The sequence below is a fragment of the Coregonus clupeaformis genome, chromosome 10 (genome assembly GCF_020615455.1).
Source record: "Coregonus clupeaformis isolate EN_2021a chromosome 10, ASM2061545v1, whole genome shotgun sequence".
Classification (NCBI taxonomy): Eukaryota; Metazoa; Chordata; class Actinopteri; order Salmoniformes; family Salmonidae; genus Coregonus; species Coregonus clupeaformis.
This window is the reverse complement of record NC_059201.1, coordinates 27,269,890-27,289,293: the sequence shown is the minus strand read 5'-3', so window position 1 is coordinate 27,289,293 and position 19,404 is coordinate 27,269,890. Positions and strand designations below refer to the sequence as shown.

The 19,404-nt window shown below is 44.0% G+C and overlaps 1 protein-coding gene across 2 annotated transcripts in view; it reads left to right on the top strand.

Moving 5' to 3' along the window:
* The window catches only part of LOC121574954 (prickle-like protein 2), a 145,867-nt gene that overhangs the window by 38,904 nt on the left and 87,559 nt on the right, over window positions 1-19,404 (top strand). The window contains exon 1 of one of the 2 annotated variants that reach the window (XM_045223263.1): window positions 17,353-17,567. The exons of the other annotated variant lie outside the window; for it this stretch is intronic. The gene's annotated coding sequence lies outside the window, so the exon portion shown is untranslated. Of the gene's footprint in view, window positions 1-17,352; window positions 17,568-19,404 lie in introns of those variants that run through there. 2 annotated transcript variants of the gene reach the window in all.

Below are 19,404 nucleotides of genomic sequence, written 5' to 3'. Positions count from 1 at the left end.
ATTTGGTCACCTACAAACAAGCAAGATTTCTGGCTCTCACAGACCTATAACTTATTCTTTAAGAGGCTCCTCTGTCCTCCACTCGTTACCTGTATTAATGGCACCTGTTTGAACTTGTTATCAGTATAAAAGACACCTGTCCACAACCTCAAACAGTCACACTCCAAACTCCACTATGGCCAAGACCAAAGAGCTGTCAAAGGACACCAGAAACAAAATTGTAGACCTGCACCAGGCTGGGAAGACTGAATCTGCAATAGGTAAGCAGCTTGGTTTGAAGAAATCAACTGTGGGAGCAATTATTAGGAAATGGAAGACATACAAGACCACTGATAATCTCCCTCGATCTGGGGCTCCACGCAAGATCTCACCCCGTGGGGTCAAAATGATCACAAGAACGGTGAGCAAAAATCCCAGAACCACACGGGGGGACCTAGTGAATGACCTGCAGAGAGCTGGGACCAAAGTAACAAAGCCTACCATCAGTAACACACTACGCCACCAGGGACTCAAATCCTGCAGTGCCAGACGTGTCCCCCTGCTTAAGCCAGTACATGTCCAGGCCCGTCTGAAGTTTGCTAGAGTGCATTTGGATGATCCAGAAGAGGATTGGGAGAATATCATATGGTCAGATGAAACCAAAATAGAACTCTTTGGTAAAAACTCAACTCATCGTGTTTGGAGGACAAAGAATGCTGAGTTGCATCCAAAGAACACCATACCTACTGTGAAGCATGGGGGTGGAAACATCATGCTTTGGGGCTGTTTTTCTGCAAAGGGACCAGGACGACTGATCCGTGTAAAGGAAAGAATGAATGGGGCCATGTATCATGAGATTTTGAGTGAAAACTTCCTTCCATCAGCAAGGGCATTGAAGATGAAACGTGGCTGGGTCTTTCAGCATTACATTTACATTTTAGTCATTTTGCAGACGCTCTTATCCAGAGCGACTTACAGTTAGTGAATACATATTTTTTTTATACTGGCCCCCCGTGGGAATCGAACCCACAACCCTGGCGTTGCAAACGCCATGCTCTATCAACTGAGCTACATCCCTGCCGGCCATTCCCTCCCCTACCCTGGACAACGCTGGGCCAATTGTGCGCCGCCCATGAGTCTCCCGGTCGCGGCCGGCTGCATGACAATGATCCCAAACACACCACCCGGGCAACGAAGGAGTGGCTTCGTAAGAAGCATTTCAAGGTCCTGGAGTGGCCTAGCCAGTCTCCAGATCTCAACCCCATAGAAAATCTTTGGAGGGAGTTGAAAGTCCGTGTTGCCCAGCGACAGCCCCAAAACATCACTGCTCTAGAGGAGATCTGCATGGAGGAATGGGCCAAAATACCAGCAACAGTGTGTGAAAACCTTGTGAAGACTTACAGAAAACGTTTGACCTGTGTCATTGCCAACAAAGGGTATATAACAAAGTATTGAGAAACTTTTGTTATTGACCAAATACTTATTTTCCACCATAATTTGCAAATAAATTCATTAAAAATCCTACAATGTGATTTTCTGGAATTGTTTTTCTCATTTTGTCTGTCATAGTTGACGTGTACCTATGATGAAAATTACAGGCCTCTCTCATCTTTTTAAGTGGGAGAACTTGCACAATTGGTGGCTGACTAAATACTTTTTTTCCCCACTGTATACGGTGAGGGAAAAAGTATTTGATCCCCTGCTGATTTTGTACGTTTGCCCACTGACAAAGAAATGATCAGTCTATAATTTTAATGGTAGGTTTATTTGAACAGTGAGAGACAGAATAACAACAAAAATATCCAGAAAAACTTATGTCAAAAATGTTATAAATTGATTTGCATTTTAATGAGGGAAATAAGTATTTGACCCCTCTGCAAAACATGACTTAGTACTTGGTGGCAAAACCCTTGTTGCCAATCACAGAGGTCAGACGTTTCTTGTAGTTGGCCACCAGGTTTGCACACATCTCAGGAGGGATTTTGTCCCACTCCTCTTTGCAGATCTTCTCCAATTCATTAAGGTTTCGAGGCTGACGTTTCACAACTCGAACCTTCAGCTCCCTCCACAGATTTCCTTGGGTTTAAGGTCTGGAGACTGGCTAGGCCACTCCAGGACCTTAATGTGCTTCTTTTTGAGCCACTCCTTTGTTGCCTTGGCCGTGTGTTTTGGGTCATTGTCATGCTGGAATACCCTTCCACGACCCATTTTCAATGCCCTGGCTGAGGGAAGGAGGTTCTCACCCAAGATTTGACGGTACATGGCCCCGTCCATCGTCCCTTTGATGCGGTGAAGTTGTCTTGTCCCCTTACCAGAAAACATCCCCAAAGCATAAAGTTTCCACCTTCATGTTTGACGGTGGGGATGGTGTTCTTGGGGTCATAGGCAGCATTCCTCCTCCTCCCAACATGGCAAGTTGAGTTGATGCCAAAGAGCTCCATTTTGGTCTCATCTGACCACAACACTTTCACACAGTTCTCCTCTGAATCATTCAGATGTTCATTGGCAAACTTCAGACGGGCATGTATATGTGTTTTCTTGAGCAGGGGGACCTTCCGGGCGCTGCAGGATTTCAGTCCTTCACGGCGTAGTGTGTTACCAATTGTTTTCTTGGTGACTATGGTCCCAGCTGCCTTGAGATCATTGACAAGATCCTCCCATGTAGTTCTGGGCTGATTCTTTACTGTTCTCATGATCATTGCAACTCCACGAGGTGAGATCTTGCATGAAGCCCCAGGCCGAGGGAGATTGACAGTTATTTTGTGTTTCTTCCATTTGCGAATAATCGCACTAACTGTTGTCACCTTCTCACCAAGCTGCTTGGCGATGGTCTTGTAGCCCATTCCAGCCTTGTGTAGGTCTACAGTCTTCTCCCTGACATCCTTGGAGAGTTCTTTGGTCTTGGCCATGGAGGAGAGTTTGGAATCTGATTGATTGATTGCTTCTGTGGACAGGTGTATTTTATACAGGTAACAAACTGAGATTAGGAGCACTCCCTTTAAGAGTGTTGTCACGATCGTCGTAATGAACAGACCAAGGCGCAGCGTGATGAACGAACATGTTTAACTTTATTATCTTTAGTGATAATAGAACACAATCAACAAAACAAGAAATGACTTGTGAAGTCCACGGTAACAATGACCGAACACGGAACAAGAACCCACAAACACAAAGGGAAAATAGACAGTATAAATATGGCTCCCAATCAGAGACAACCAACGACAGCTGACACTCGTTGCCTCTGATTGGGAGTCACTCTAGCCAACATAGAAATAAACACAACAGAATTACCAACATAGAATTAAACACATAGAATGAACACACCCTGGCTCAACATATAGAGTCCCAGAGCCAGGGTGTGACAAGTGTGCTCCTAATCTCAGTTCGTTACCTGTATAAAAGACACCTGGGAGCCATAAATCTTTCTGATTGAGAGGGGGTCAAATACTTATTTCCCTCATTAAAATGCAAATGAATTTATAAAATTTTTGACATGCGTTTTTCTGGATTTTATTGCTGTTATTCTGTCTCTCACTGTTCAAATAAATATACCATTAAAATTATAGACTGATCATTTCTTTGTCAGTGGGCAAACGTACAAAATCAGCAGGGGATCAAATACTTTTTTCCCCTCACTGTATATATATATATATATATATATATATATATATATATATATATATATATATAGCCTAGATTAATAATAGCATAATTACAATATTTTTTCACTGGCCCAAGCGGGCCACTGACGGGGATACTCGACTGGCCCGGAGGTTTTCCAAAACCTCCCATGTATGTCGAGCCCTGACACACACAGACAGGGACATTCCCCTGCCATTGTTGCCTTTTCAGAAAGTTGGTTTATTTTTGGTCAATTGCACATTACTGTTTGAATAAATCATGATGCTAAAAAAATAATAATTGTGAACCAAAAACGTGACCAGGTAAAAAAATATATACTGCAACCAATAAAAAATGTGTGTAGCGCTGCCAAGTCAAACGGTCGCAAATTCGACTGTTTTTATCGCAGTTTGGAACCCTGGAGCAAGACGGAGACAGGGTAGTGAGCCTGAGAAAGGAGGCAGAGAGGTGAATCTATCCTGAATGCTTGTTTCCATGGTACAGACGTGATTCAGGAATCAGGATCAGTACAATGATAGCCATCTAACCTGACCCCATGTTCCCCCTCTGTCTCTTATCCCTTTTCACCACTATTTTCACTGCTCCTCTCCACTCATACCATCACAGTCAGGCAGAAAACAGATGCAGTATTTAACATGAAAAAGCATAGATTTATCTTCCAAGATAGCTATAATTTGTGCTACATTGTGGGTTTCAGCAGTATCAATTGTCTGGTATTTACAGTATAAACTGTCAAGCTGTGGAGAAAAGACTAGTCTGTGATCTAAACAGCACAAAAGGAGAAGCAAGATAAGATGGTAGAGTGTTTTACGTCAACTGATACTGTATTTTTAGCTTCCACGAATGTGCAAATTCATATAAATATCTAATGAACTAATCATTACACTCATCAATTTTTTCATCAAATCAAATCATTCAAGTCATTTGCAAAACTCCCTTGGGGCAGTACAAAGCTTTGTTTCATCCCTGCCTCTCTCTATTCCTTTCTCTCTCTCCCTTCTCTCTCTCTTTCTCTCTCTCTCTCTCTCTGTCTCTCTGTGTCTGTGTGTAAACACCAGAGGTTTGTCCAATATTTCAAACACCAGATGATCATTAGTCATAACTAGAGACTGGTCTCCACAACATCTCTGTGTACTTTATAAGGCTCTGCATGGTCTAATAGGGCAGACCTAGTCCTAATGTTATGGTGAAAATGATTAGACACAAATACAGTTGAAGTCGGAAGTTTACATACACTTAGGTCGGAGTCATTAAAACTCGTTTTTAAACCACTCCACAAATGTCTTGTTAACAAACTATAGTTTTGGCAAGTCGGTTAGGACATCTACTTTGTGCATGACACAAGTAATTTTTCCAACAATTGTTTACAGACAGATTATTTCACTTATAATTCACTGTATCACAATTCCAGTGGGTCAAAAGTTTACATACACTAAGTTGACTGTGCCTTAAAACAGCTTGGAAAATACCAGAAAATGATGTCATGGCTTTAGAAGTTTCTGATAGGCTAATTGACATAATTTGAGTCAATTGGAGGTGTACCTGTGGATGTATTTCAAGGCCTACCTTCAAACTCAGTGCCTCTTTGCTTGACATCATGGGAAAATCAAAATAAATCAGCGAAGACCTCAGAAAAAGAATGGTAGACCTCTGGTTCATCCTTGGGAGCAATTTCCAAACGCCTGAAGGTACCAGGTTCATCTGTACAAACAATAGTACGCAAGTATAAACACCATGGGACCACGCAGCCATCATACCGCTCAGGAAGGAGACGCGTTCTGTCTCCTAGAGATGAACGTACTTTGGAAGTGCAAATCAATCCCAGAACAACAGCAAAATACCTTGTGAAGATGCTGGAGGAAACAGGTACAAAAGTATCTATATCCACAGTAAAATGAGTCCTATATCGACATAACCTGAAAGGCCGCTCAGCAAGGAAGAAGCCACTGCTCCAAAACCGCCATAAAAAAGCCAGACTACAGTTTGCAACTGCACATGGGGACAAAGATCGTACTTTTTGGAGAAATGTCCTCTGGTCTGATGAAACAAAAATAGAACTGTTTGGCCATAATGACCATCGTTGTGTTTGGAGGAAAAAGGGGGACGCTTGCAAGCCAAAGAACACCATCCCAACCGTGAAGCACGGGGGTGGCAGCATCATGCTGTGTGGGTGCTTTGCTGCAGGAGGGACTGGTGCACTTCACAAAATAGATGGCATCATGAGGAAGGACAATTATGTGGATATATTGAAGCAACATCTCAAGACATCAGTCAGGAAGTTAAAGCTTGGTCGCAAATGGGTCTTCTAAATGGACAATGACCCCAAGCATACTTCCAAAGTTGTGGCAAAATGGCTTAAGGACAACAAAGTCAAGGTATTGGAGTGGCCATCACAAAGCCCTGACCTCAATCCTATAGAAAATGTGTGGGCAAAACTGAAAAAGCATGTGCGAGCAAGGAGGCCTACAAACCTGACTCAGTTACACCAGCTCTGTCAGGAGGAATGGGCCAAAATTCACGCAACTTATTGTGGGAAGCTTGTGGAAGGCTAACTGAAACGTTTGACCCAAGTTAAACAATTTAAAGGCAATGCTACCAAATACTAATTGAGTGTATGTACATTTCTGACCCACTGGGAATGTGATGAAATAAATAAAAGCTGAAATAAATCATTCTCTCTACTATTATTCTGACATTTCACATTCTTAAAATAAAGTGGTGATCAAAACTGACCTAAGACAGGGAATTTTTACTAGGATTAAATGTCAGGAATTGTGAAAAACTGAGTTTAAATGCATTTGGCTAAGGTGTATGTAAACTTCCGACTTCAACTGTAGGTCCATTAGTCTATCAGCTAGATCACTACAGCCTCCCTCAGGACATTAAGGCTTAAACAGGTGATGTGTGATGGTGAGAGAGAGAGAGAGAGGGAAAGACAGAGGGAGTTAGAGTGAGTGAGAAGACAAAGGAGTGATATGGAGATAAAAACAGAGAGAAAATAAATTAAGGATAATTTTACCTAATCTTATTTTCTCTCCCTCCGGATTTTCACTTGTTTGACTCACCTTTTCTGTCTCCAGAAATGTATCTTGCTCCCTTCACATGTTTTTGTAGTTTTAGGACAACTTCAGTACGCACTATGCTACCAACACATAGGAGGACCTAGCCAGAGAGGCAGAATTCCAAATCTAAAATGTATCATTGCCTGAATTTGTGTTTCTCCCCATGTTCAACCTTCACCAGGATGGTCATAGCAGATTATCCTTTTTTAATTAAAATTTTCTGACACCAGGGAATCAGCAGCTCATCTGAGAGAGTTATAACCCCTGAACCATGAACAGCCAGACCTGGACACAGATAGGACACACCAGCACTGAGGGAAAGTGGGAGAGAGTGTGTGTGTGCATGCATGCGTGTGTTCATTCGTGCGTGAGAGATCACTGTCACCCAGGTCCATAGAGCGACGCCAGCCTTGCGTCAGTGCACTTGGCGGTGTCTCGCCTCCTGTCTGTCATTCAACAGCTGACATATAAGACACTCATTACAGATATGGACGCCTATTTGAGAGGGTCCTTATACGAGTGTACCTACAATGTGTATGCATAATGAGATACAGTGACATTGTGTTTTTGTTTCCTGTATAGAATATTTGTCTTGAAATATTAGACTACGTAGTATAAATCATTAAACAAAATCCATCCTATTATTTTGTTGTTAATGGTTATGTAGTCATGTTATGTAGAGCATATTTCTATCCCGCAGCCAGTCAAATCCCTCATGTCTTTGAGGACCAGCTCTTCAATTTATTACACATATTCCCATTCCATCTCCCATCCAGCCCTCTCCTTTCAGACCAGCACATCATAATAGCTGATCTGACAACCACTTATTGTGCCAAGTTCTATAAATACGGCAGAAATTAAAAGAGCAATTTAATAGCCTTTCATTGGAGAAGTGATTGAATTGTAGGGAGAGGGGGCTGGTTGGCTGGCTGGTGTAATTGTGAAAGGTGGTAGATGGCTACAGTAACCAGGTCACATTACAGTGAAGTGACCCCACCCTGTTGCTGCTGCTACTGGTTATTATTAAATAATTCCAAGGTCTCTACTTTGGGTTGTGTTCTCCTTTTATTCATTTGTGTTGGGGCCTGCTGTCCCGCTCCTCACTTCACAGACAACGGCAGCCTTTGAGCGCCTGCTTTCCATGGCCCTCTGATCATCCCTTTGTTCCTCTCCTCCATGCCTGCCCCAAACACCAGAGGGAGGGTCTGTTGGCTCGCTCTAGCTCTCTCCCTACCTCCCTTTCTCTGTCTGTTCTCTCTCTCCCTACCTCCCTCTATCCTTCTCTCCCTTCTCTCCCTCTCTCCGTCTCTCCCTTTCTGTCTCTATCTCTGTCTCTTTCTCTTTCTCTCTCTCTCTGAAAGGAAAGGATGTTCGGCTGAAAGGATGTTTGGCTTCCTTGGAGAGTCGGATATATAACATCTGTCTGTGTGGAATTGGATTCTGGCCGTCCCATGTGGCACATGTAAATGCATCGGCGGTATTTCTCTGTGCTGTGCGTCTGTGGGGAGGGATGGGGGTGATGGCAGGGTGTGGGGGAGCAGTGTGATTGTCGTGTGGAGGACCGTGCTTTTCGGAGAGATAAAAATCACTCATGCGGAACTGGGAGAGGAGCTGACACTGGCTTCATGAAGTTTACACGTTGCTGTCAGGGAGCTTATTGCCTTTTTCCATCCTTCTGATAGAGTGTGTAAAATGGCTCTGTCTTCCTCTGGAGTGTAGTTTCACCCTCTGCTTCCTGTCCAGTTCAGCTCCTAGCCTCACTAATGGCTCTCCTTCATTTCTCACATCTTAGCAGCTCTCTGTCAAAAATAGAAAAATCTGTGTTTTTTCTAGGGGTTTCGGACCTTACCAAAAAATATAGGCCTACTGTGATTTCAATTTCATTTTATTTTCAGCTTCTGATTTTCCCTTAAATACTTTTTACTCATTTGATACCCTCTTCTTTAAACAGTCACTGCATTATGCGCAAGTTGACGTTTATTGTCATGAGTCTTGTCCTGGAGGCAGAACTGAGCGATTTCCCATTAGATAAGGGAAAGGGGGATACCTAGTCAGTTGTACAACTGAATGCATTCAACTGAAATGTGTCTTCCGCATTTAACCCAACCCCTTAGATAGGCCAGCTGCAAAGTCAAAATTGGCTACATGGGTATTTAGGGTTAGACATTTGGTTTAGCAGTGTGGTTAATGTTAGGTTTAAATTTATATAGATTGTATGAGGGAGGGAGGGAGGGAGGGAGGGAGGGAGAGGGAGAGAGGGAGAGAGAGAGGGAGAGAGGGAGGGAGAGAGAACATATAACATCAGGGACTCTTCTGGGCGCTGTCAATAGAGCCACTATCTGCTGATTGATAGTGTCACCATGTCACACCAGGGGAGGAGAGGGGCAAGGGGGGTAGAGAGGCAAAGCTGTCGTTGGGCTGGGGCCACGTGTGGGTCTGGAGACACTCCAGTGATCCCGGATGAGAAAGCCACTGGCCCTGCTGCCACAATGGGAAATTCATGTTAAGAGAATTTTATATGGGACTGTTACATTTTATGGTCGCGACCACTTGCCTTTGTTTGAGCCACTTTTGAGGGAGGCAATGGGTTTTAGATGAGTGGAGGAAGGAAGGGACGGAGCATGTGTTTTGCATCATTGTAGATGGGGTTTGAAGAGTTTGGTTTGGCTGTTCTCAGATGTGCTTGCTGATGAGCAGGGAAAGCATTTCATGTGTTGTTTACACCCCCAGGACTTTAGAAGAAAAATACATTGTTAGGATTCAGTGGTCTTTACCACAGCTCATCACACACTCTCTGGCTGCCAAACTAAGACATCTCAAATGTGTGGAAGACACATTTGCTGCTCCACTCCCACAGACTCCAGTGGAATAAGCTTGGTCGTTCTCCCAGTGGGTCTTGTTGATTTGTGACCTTTCAGATGCCTCTTACCCTTGTCCTTTCATCATGACTCTCAGTGGAGATGCGTACATTATTAGAGCATTGTTCATAGAAGACGTACTATACCGTCATCATCCCCTTAACACAGAGAGAGAGAGGGGGAGAGAGAGATAATCCAAACACGCTAACTAGAGTTCGCTTACTTAGGACATAGCCCATTCACTGCTGTAGGTTAGGGAGGTTAGGGAGGGGTAGCTAGATGATGTGTCTCTGGATCTGACCTCAGTGTGGTTGAAGACCTTCTGAGAAGCACTGTCTCTAACCACCTCTCTGACTGAATCCCATGATGTATAATAAAGGATGCAGCAGAGATGAGGCAGTGAATGGATCATGCTCAATGCCCATCCTGTGAATGTGTAGCAGATGGACGGTCTATAATCAGTGGCAGCAGAGGTCTCTAGCTGTAGCTCAGCCGTGATTCAGCTGTGATGGGCTGGCTTGCTGAATGGCTGACTGCATTCTGTGGTTCTGCAGTCAGTATCTCCCTCCCGCTGAGGACGACTTACAGATGTCTGATGCTGCAATGCCGCTGGCTGCCGGGAACTGACTCAGGAGTCCCAGCCCCATGACCTCTCACCTCCTGTTCACTGTGGGGAGAACACTCCCAACTCGATGGATAGATCAGGGTTCTAACAGAACTTAGTCTTGTTTTAATTTCCTTTGGTGACCACAGATCTGAAAGAGTGCTGCACTTGAGAGAACAATATTCTGTAGCTTCATCTACATAATTATGGAGCTATCTATCTCCACCATGTTGAATAGCTTTGACCTATCCTTTCAGGTCATGCATGTGGCCACTGGCCAGTAGACATGGGGAATGAGATGAGACACCCAGGCTGTATCATCACTGTCTGTTTATGGAGTAGGGTTAGGATGAGGTCAAGGCTCCCTCAATATCTCTCTATCTCGCTCTCTGTCTCCTCTCTTCTCCACTAACTGAAATGACAAAATTATAAACTCTCATCAACATAATAACGATCACTGCTACAATGTACATGGTCCCCAGAATCGACCAGTTCATTATATTGTTGTAAACAGACACTGATTTATCTATGCGACTCCCCGCCTCTGTGCTGAGTGTGACCCCTGTGTATAGCTCATTAGCTTGTGTGTACTGTGTGCTCCCTTTCTCTGGCAGGAGGGGAGTGGCTCGGCCGAGCAAGCAGTTAATAAAGACACACTGACTGACACGTCTGGGACAGAGGCTGCCTCTTTACTGTCATAGACTGTGTGTGTGTGTGTGTGTGTGTGTGTGTGTGTGTGTGTGTGTGTGTGTGTGTGTGTGTGAGCCTGTATGTGTGTCCAACTATCCCTGGAGAGAGGACATGTCTGGATGGGAGGAGAGGAGGAGTAGATGGACGGAGGAGACTAGGAAGGGTGGAGGGAGAGATGAGAGGATAGACTTGAGCCTTCTGTAGCAGTGGCTTGATCCCAGTCCCCAGAGTATGTGTTCTGTTCTTCTGTTCTGGAAAGTCTAAACCGCAGGCTGGAATTTTCATTGGCTTTCTGGAGAGGCAAACAGCTGGGCATTGTGAAACTAAGTCCGGCCTGTAAGTGGCAGGAACACCGCTGGAACTCACAGAGGACTTTAACCCGTCGAGTCCTGGACTACAGGGGCGGACTTATCACCTTTACATACAGTAGTTTATCTATATACAGTATGACTCTTTGCCTCAGGGGTTCTAGTGTGGACTTTCCCCAGGTTGATCTCTGTCATTTCAACCTCTCTCATCTCCCATCTCCTCTCCCTTCGTTCGGAGAATAAACAGATCGGAAACAGCTGTCAGAGACAAATCTGTCTTCTCTCTGACCTCGGCTAACTTTGTTCTACAGTCATACTGTAGATCTCAGTCCCCCCCCCCACCCTCTCTCTCTCTCTCTCTCTCTCTCTCTCTCTCTCTCTCTCTCTCTCTCAGTGAATTGCATGAAACTCGTTCCAAAGTTTCAGTGTTAGTTTAACCTTGCTCTCTCCTCATCTGACATTTTGGATGATCTTCAGCCCCCTCCCGCATCGCCTTCCACCCCCTTCCACCCCCAGTATTACCCAGACGCAATGGATACCAGAGGGCCTGCCAAAGGGCTCACTGCCAGGCCAGTGCAGAGAGGAGGGGATTGGTCTCTCTCTCTTCCCCTACTCTCTCTCCTCTCCTTTCTTCACCTCCCCCCACTCTCTCTACATCTTGGCTGAGGGTCAGCCTGTGGTCTAAAGGCGTACTAGGTTGGGTTTGCTCTTAGCAGAACTCGGCTAGGCGAAGTGAACGTCTGTGCCTCGCCTACTCCCTTAAAAGACCTTCCCTTGAAAAATGAGAAAGAAGCGGCAATAGTACTGTTTGTCTCTCAGAACTAATCTAAGGTAACTCAAGAAATCTGTAATTAATTTTGATGTTTTTGCCAAGGAGGTCTTAGTCGCACAATTTTACATCAAACTAAGCTGTTTGGTGCAGTATTTCTCAAGTGAAAACATTTGCATGAAAACGACTCGTCTCTTGTTGAATGACAACAAACACTTAATTGAAGAATCCCTACTGTTGATCAATCACTGACGAAGGGGCATAGACTTCGGTTACCGAACTTGGGCTTGCCTCAGCAAAATAAATATTGTGCACGAACAGCCGGAAAAACCCTTGCCGAAGACCAAAAGGAACAAAAACGTCACAGAATGTTGTCATAATATATGCACGAACTGTTTCGGATGGGAAGCATGAGGACGCCTTAAGCAGGCCTCTCCTCTGGGGTCTGAAAGGGGAAACCTAGGTATGGTAATGTGCCAGTGAGCTGACAGTCCGAGCCCATAATAGGTCCAGTGTGGATAGCCTGATTGAGCTTCCATCCTTAGCACACTACTTGTTGTGGTTCTGCATCAGGATACTAGTCTCAGACAGGATTCTGCTCTATATAAGTCCTCCTAACACTCTACTACAGGCTCTGTCTAGACTCATGCTTATACTGTAGGCTGAAGCATTGGGGTTCTTTTGATACTCTATTGAGAAGTACCATGTCAGATGAAAGATTTTTATTTTCACTAAATCATTCTAAAGGATTAATTTCTTCCTCACTCTGTCTGCCAGCTGTCTCTCTAATGGCTTCAGAATCGGAGAAGAAAGCAGATTCCCAGCGAGAGACAGATGCAGAGTTTTTAATCATGATGACTTTCTGTTATGTGTATGACATGTCAAAGCCCATTTTCTGCGTGACACATTTACTTTGTGGAGGTGAGAGATGACTTTAAAAGCTACAGCCGTGTAATTGTGTTATATTCTTCTTTGCTCTCTCTTTCTGCCAGTATGGGTGAGAAAGATAATAGTTATTGAGATTATAGCACTAACTATCTTGTACCAGCTCTACATTTCTTCCGTCACCATTGATTTCCTTTGCCAAGTTGCCAACCCACCATTCTTTGGTGCACAATGGGTATATCAAAGACTCTTGATGAGTGGTCAATTACATTTTATTAACTTGCATTATATTGTACCATGCTGTTTATTTTTGCATGTTATAATAGATAGTCATGTGTCTTTTTTTCAAGTCCCCTTGTAAGGCAGATGGCTCATGAGTAGCTCAGAACTGCTTGTGATAAACACACACTCTCCTTTCACTCGGGCAGTTAGCTGCCTCTGCCTCTGCCAATCTACAGTATGTGTGTGCTGTTGGCCCATGTTCCCCTCTCTCAGTGGGACTGTGCAATTGATTGATCACTTCATTTAGTCCTGAGGGGCAGACGACGAGTTAACCTCTCCGTGGGCTGGGGGACAGGGGGATGGGTGATGGAGGGATGGGGTGGAGGAGGGGAGAGTCACAACTTTAGCATTTCCTCTGCATGACCACATACACTAACCTCGTTGCAATTCAAAACAAAAAACTACAGTACCAGTCAAAAGTTTGGACACACCTACTCATTCAAGGGTTTTTCTTTATTTTTACTATTTTCTACATTGTAGAATAATAGTGAAGACATCAAAACTATGAAATTATACATGGAATCATGTAGTAACCAAAAAAGTGTTAAACAAATCAAAATATATTTGAGATTCTTCAAAGTAGCCAACCTTTGCCTTGATGACAGCTTTGCACACTCTTGGCATTCTCTCAACCAGCTTCATGAGGTAGTCACCTGGAATGCATTTCAATTAACAGGTGTGCCTTGTTAAAAGTTAATTTGTGGAATTTCTTTCCTCCTAATCAGTTGTCTTGTGACAAGGTAGTGGGGGTATACAGAAGATAGCCCTATTTGGTAAAAGACCAAGTCCATATTATGGCAAGAACAGCTCAAATAAGCAAAGAGAAACGACAGTCCAGGTAAGTCAAAGAGAAACGACAGCCAAGGTCAGTCAATACGGAACATTTCAAGAACTTTGAAAGGTTCTTAAAGTGCAGTCGGAAAAACCATCATGCGCTATGATGAAACTGGCTCTCATGAGGACCGCCACAGGAATGGAAGACCCAGAGTTACCTCTGCTGCAGAGGATACGTTCATTAGAGTTACCAGCCTCAGAAATTGCAGCACAAATAAATGCTTCACAGAGTTCAAGTAACAGACACATCTCAACATCAACTGTTCAGAGGAGACTGCGTGAATCAGGCCTTCATGGTCGAATTGCTACAAAGAAACCACTACTAAAGGACACCAATAATAAGAAGAGACTTGCTTGGGCCAAGAAACACGAGCAATAGACATTAGACCGGTGGTAATTTGTCCTTTGGTCTGGAGTCCAAATTGGAGATTTTTCGTTCCAACCGCCGTGTCTTTGTGAGATGTGGTGTGGGTGAACGGATGATCTCCGCATGTTTATTTCCCACCGTAAAGCATGGAGGAGGATGTGTTATGGTGTGGGGGTGCTTTGCTGGTGACACTGACTGTGTTTTATTTAGAATTCAAGGCACACTCAGCATTCTGCAGCGATACACCATTTCATCTGGTTTGGGCTTAGTGGGACTATCATTTGTTTTTCAACAGGACAATGACCCAACACACATCCAGGCTGTGTAAGGGCTATTTGACCAAGAAGGACAGTGATGGAGTGCTGCATCAGATGACCTGGCCTCCACAATCCCCCGACCTCAACCAAATTGAGATGATTTGGGATGAGTTGGACCGCAGAGTGAAGGAAAAGCAGCCAACAAGTGCTCAGCATATGTGGGAACTCCTTCAAGACTGTTGGAAAAACATTCCAGGTGAAGCTTGTTGAGAGAATGCCAAGAGTGTGCAAAACTGTCATCAAGGCAAAGAGTCGCTATTTGAAGAATCTCAAATATAAAATATATTTTGATTTGTTTAACACTTTTTTGGTTACTACATGATTCCATATGTGTTATTTCATAGTTTTTATGTCTTCACTATTATTCTACAATGTAGAAAATAGTAAAAACAAAGAAAAACCCTTGAATGAGTAGGTGTTCTAAAACTTTTGACCAGTAGCGTAGCTAAATAATTTAGCAAGCATGGCGTTTTCTTTTGACTGTGCACAGGTCACGCAAGCAACCACTGATTATTATTATGTTGTTTTACCTGGATGCTTTTTGGGAAGACATTGAAAAGTAAGTTGACACTGTGTTGATCAGTCAGCGCAAATTTGGATTATGTTGACAAGTAAATTGCATTGACAGAGGAGGGAGCGTACTGAATTAATGCATAAGGTAAGGGATCGAATTTGCTATGGATCTTCTAACAGCGACATGTCTGTTTTGCTGTGTGCATGTATTATAAATTAGGGGCGTGGTAGTTTTCCTAAATTCCCAATGTTTTGTGTAGATAAGTGGCTATAATAGCAGCCAAGGACGTTCGCTATCTTATTTGTTTGTGCTCTGACTACATGAAAGTGTCCAGATCAGCAGTTTACACAGATTACTTATGAACAACCTTCCATAGCTAAATATACCTAGCTAGCTACCTTCCTTTTGCTTCACATCCAACTGGTGTTAGCTTATATAGCTAGCTACAGCTGCTAGCCTTCTCCTGCTAGTTGCTACTGTTGCACAGCAACCAGGTTGCACCCGGTTTTAGAACTCAGAGATTCATCTGAAAAGATGTTAGCGTTGTCAGAAATGCTACAAAAAAAGGTAGCATATCGTTGAATTCCACATTTGTGTCATATTGGCTTAGATATGATGGAAGGGAGATTTGAATTTAACATTGAGCTTCAACCAATGCATTCTATCGTGTGGCTCGACTATAATATAAACACCTGTTAAGACATCAACACAGCTGTCAGTTTTTTCCCAAATTGAGTCTACTAGTGATCCTAAGCTTGTTTTGGATATGAGGTATTTCGCTGTATCATGCATACATTTTGATGCACTTTAGCAGGCAGCTCTCATAGTAGCAAAATATAGCAACGTCTGAGACATTCTTAGGGTGAGTGTGGCTTGTTGCCTAGTACTGGGCTAATATACAGTACATTAATGTTAAGAGGCATACACACACGCCGCTGGGGAAAGTTCATGGCTGTTCACCCTGGCATCGTACTCCCTGTGTGTGTGTGTGAGGGTGTGAGGGTGATGATGGTTGTAAAGAGAACACTGGCACTAGTTGTCAGGTATGAGTACTTGTTGCTCTCCTGGCGTGATTCCTTGTACTCCACCACAGAAATCTATATGGATTTATGGGAATGAATCACAGTATCCTGCCCTCTGTGGAACAGTAGTTGTACAGTGTAGAGTGCTGCTGTAGAACCAATTATATTCTACCCACAGCACACTACTGACGGGTCCAGAAACCTCACTCTGGCTCTCTAGTGATAGATGGCTATGTTCTAACCTGTACTCACACGCTCTACAGGTCCTGTTCCTCTATTTATTGGTCATGTGATTGACATGGGGAGAGGGGGTGACTGAAGAGGGGGCAGTTTGGAGAGAGAAGATGTTTAGGTTTGGCATGGAGAGGCCTATGGTGAGGTGAGGTCACACTCCATTTGTGTTGATTTAAGATGTCTGTAGCTCTCTGTAGGTAAACCAGTAGAGCGTTACTAGCTGCACATCACATAAGATCTGGCTCTACAGAAAGTATTATAGCAGATGTTTCCATCCAGTTCAGTACAGTGCAGGCGGATGTGTGGAAGTAGAGGTGGATTATAGTGAAAAGATGCTGGCAGTAGCAGTACCCAGTTTCTCTACACTACTACCGCTCCAGTCTTTTCAGTAGGTAGAAAAGAGTCGAACATACCACAGTCAAATCTGAAGTTAACCTTCTACTGTCCGTTTAGATTGCACATCATGTTGATTCCTCCTCTTTTCCCTAGCTCGCCACTGTGGTAATCTAACCTCCATGCTAAATGGACACCCTAATAATTCTAATCAGAGTCTAGTTGCTAAGCTGTGATAGTCGTAGACTCACTTCTTTGGGGGATGATGGGGGAGGTATGACGACTGGGTCCTGGCTAAGGAGGCTGCCTGCTCAGCTCCTAGCTTGGTGATCAGCCCTGATCGCAATCCTCTGGTGAGCAGCTCTCTCTCTCTCTCTCTCTCTCTCTCTCTCTCTCTCTCTCTCTCTCTCTCTCTCTCTCTCTCTCTCTCTCTCTCTCTCTCTCTCTCTCTCTCTCTCTCTCTCTCTCTCTCTCTCTCTCTCTCTCTCTCTCTCTCTCTCTCTCTCTCTCTCTCTCTCTCTCTCTCTCTCTCTCTCTCTCTCTCTCTCTCTCTCTCTCTCTCTCCCTCCTTCTCTCTCCCTCTCTCCCTCCTTCTCTCACTCCACGCACCCGTATGGTTGTGCCACTGGCTGCAGTCCCCATCAGGTCAGCAACACACTCAAGGCAATCATCTCCATGTCAGTCTCTCTCTCTCACCCTCCTCTCCTGGTTGGTCATCTGAGAGAGGAACAGACTTTTTCAATTACAGAGACGTTGAAAGTGTTTTCTTCAGGCTATCGTGCTGCAATGATTATCCTCTGAGAGTCTCTCTCGTTTGACTGTGTGATCCCCAGTCCCTGCACTGCTCAGCCAGCTGGAGGGGAAGTGGTGAGTAACTTTTACGTATTAATTCAACTCTGTAGCAAACATGCCGTTTCACACACACAGACTGACTGACAGCCATGGAATCTCTGCCTGGATACAGTCATGTTAGTTTCCTAGCTTTTCTCTCTGTTAGGTCTAATACATTTAGTGATTGACTGACTTATGTTTCTTTAGGCTGATGTTGACAACTGGTATTTTAGGTTATTTGGAAATACATTTCTGTGTCTATAAGCCTTTTGTTGTCATGAGAATTTGTGGGATTCAGATTTTGTGTGGTGTGTGTTACAGTCATGTATGAAAGGCTTGTGACATTTGTGATTTAAACATATTTTGAAGCATGTCCTTCCGTTCTCTTAGCACTGCTCTGTAGAGCCTGCCAAGTAAGGTGTTGGGAGTGGGTGGCTTTATCTTTAGAGTGAGAGCGACAGGAAAAAAGTGAAAGGGGGAATACAGTAAAAAGAGAGGGAAGCAGAAAAAAGAAGGAAACAGCGGGGAAAAAGAGAGGGAGATAAATAAATAAAATGAGAGCGAGAGAAGGGAAAAGGTAGTGTAGAAGCAGTCTCCTGTCATCTCAGCTGTTGTGATTTAAGTGGACTGACAGCACACAAATCTCCCTGCATCTCACAGCTGTGTGACATACCTTCCTCTTTATTTTTAACTCCACTTATATTGGGCTATGGCAGGGACAGGGAGCAGACTATTGTCTCAGCAATGTGGACAAGGTGTGTATGTGTGTATTAGGGTTGTGCGTTAAGGTTGTGTGTAGTTGGCTTTGTATATCAGGGTAGTCTAGGCATTTATATCAAAAGCTTTTGGTGTCTGTTATGCTTCAAATCATGTCAGATATGACAAGTTAAAGTACAGTTTATATCTGAGCGATACACTGCTGGGTCTGCCGTCTTTATTGGCCGTGTGAGTGTCTATAAATCACGAGGTACATTCCACATAGACGTGCTGCGCTCTCTGTTTATGGCACCCGGGTGTGAGTGGCTGGCACTGGCCTAGTAGAGAGAAGAATAGGGTTTGACACATAACAGGCTGTGGCTTCCTGAACACACCCTTTCTGTCCCCAAAATGGCCTCCATGTTGACTGATTTAGAGCCAGTGGTTAAACCGGGCACAGTAGAACAGATTCATCATATTTGGATGAAAAATGGTATCAACAGGGGTAAAACAATCAGCTAGATAAGAATCTTGGAAAGTTAATCCCATTTTGGGTTCCAACTGGCCATTTGAACCTTTACTTAGAGCTACACACTGAAGGCTAGTGCTGACTGCATCAATCCACACAGACCCAGGACAAACAGCCTCCTCTCAATACAATACCCTCAGGAAGAGGGATCTGCTGAGCACAGAGGAGAGGAAGATTAAAGGAGGGAGAGAGAGTGAAAGACAATGGGCTGGATGGATGTTGTGTGCTGATCTTTAGATGCTCAGCAGGTGGTGAGTGCCCATTGATTTTAAAGAGTGTGTGCTGCCAGACCCATTTCCTGCTCTAATGCTGTTTACAGATCAATGTCCCGGGCACAGCTCGCCACGAGCCAGACCAGCGGGGAGATTACATCTCTAATCATATTTAATCTCAGACACTTTGGTTTAATGCTGCCAATCATCCATCTTTAGTCTGTGTTGCTGTTGTAGCTCTTCATGTTCTAGTATAACAACATAACCACATATCATGCCAGTCAACTGTCCACTGACAAGAGTTTGAACAAGGGAGACATGAGTGACGTTGATATGGAAACGGAGCTGGGAACCCCTCAGTGAGCTCACAATGCAGACTGCCTCTGCGGTGATGTCACAGTGTAGGCCTACAGCTTGTAACTGGGTAGAAATAGGG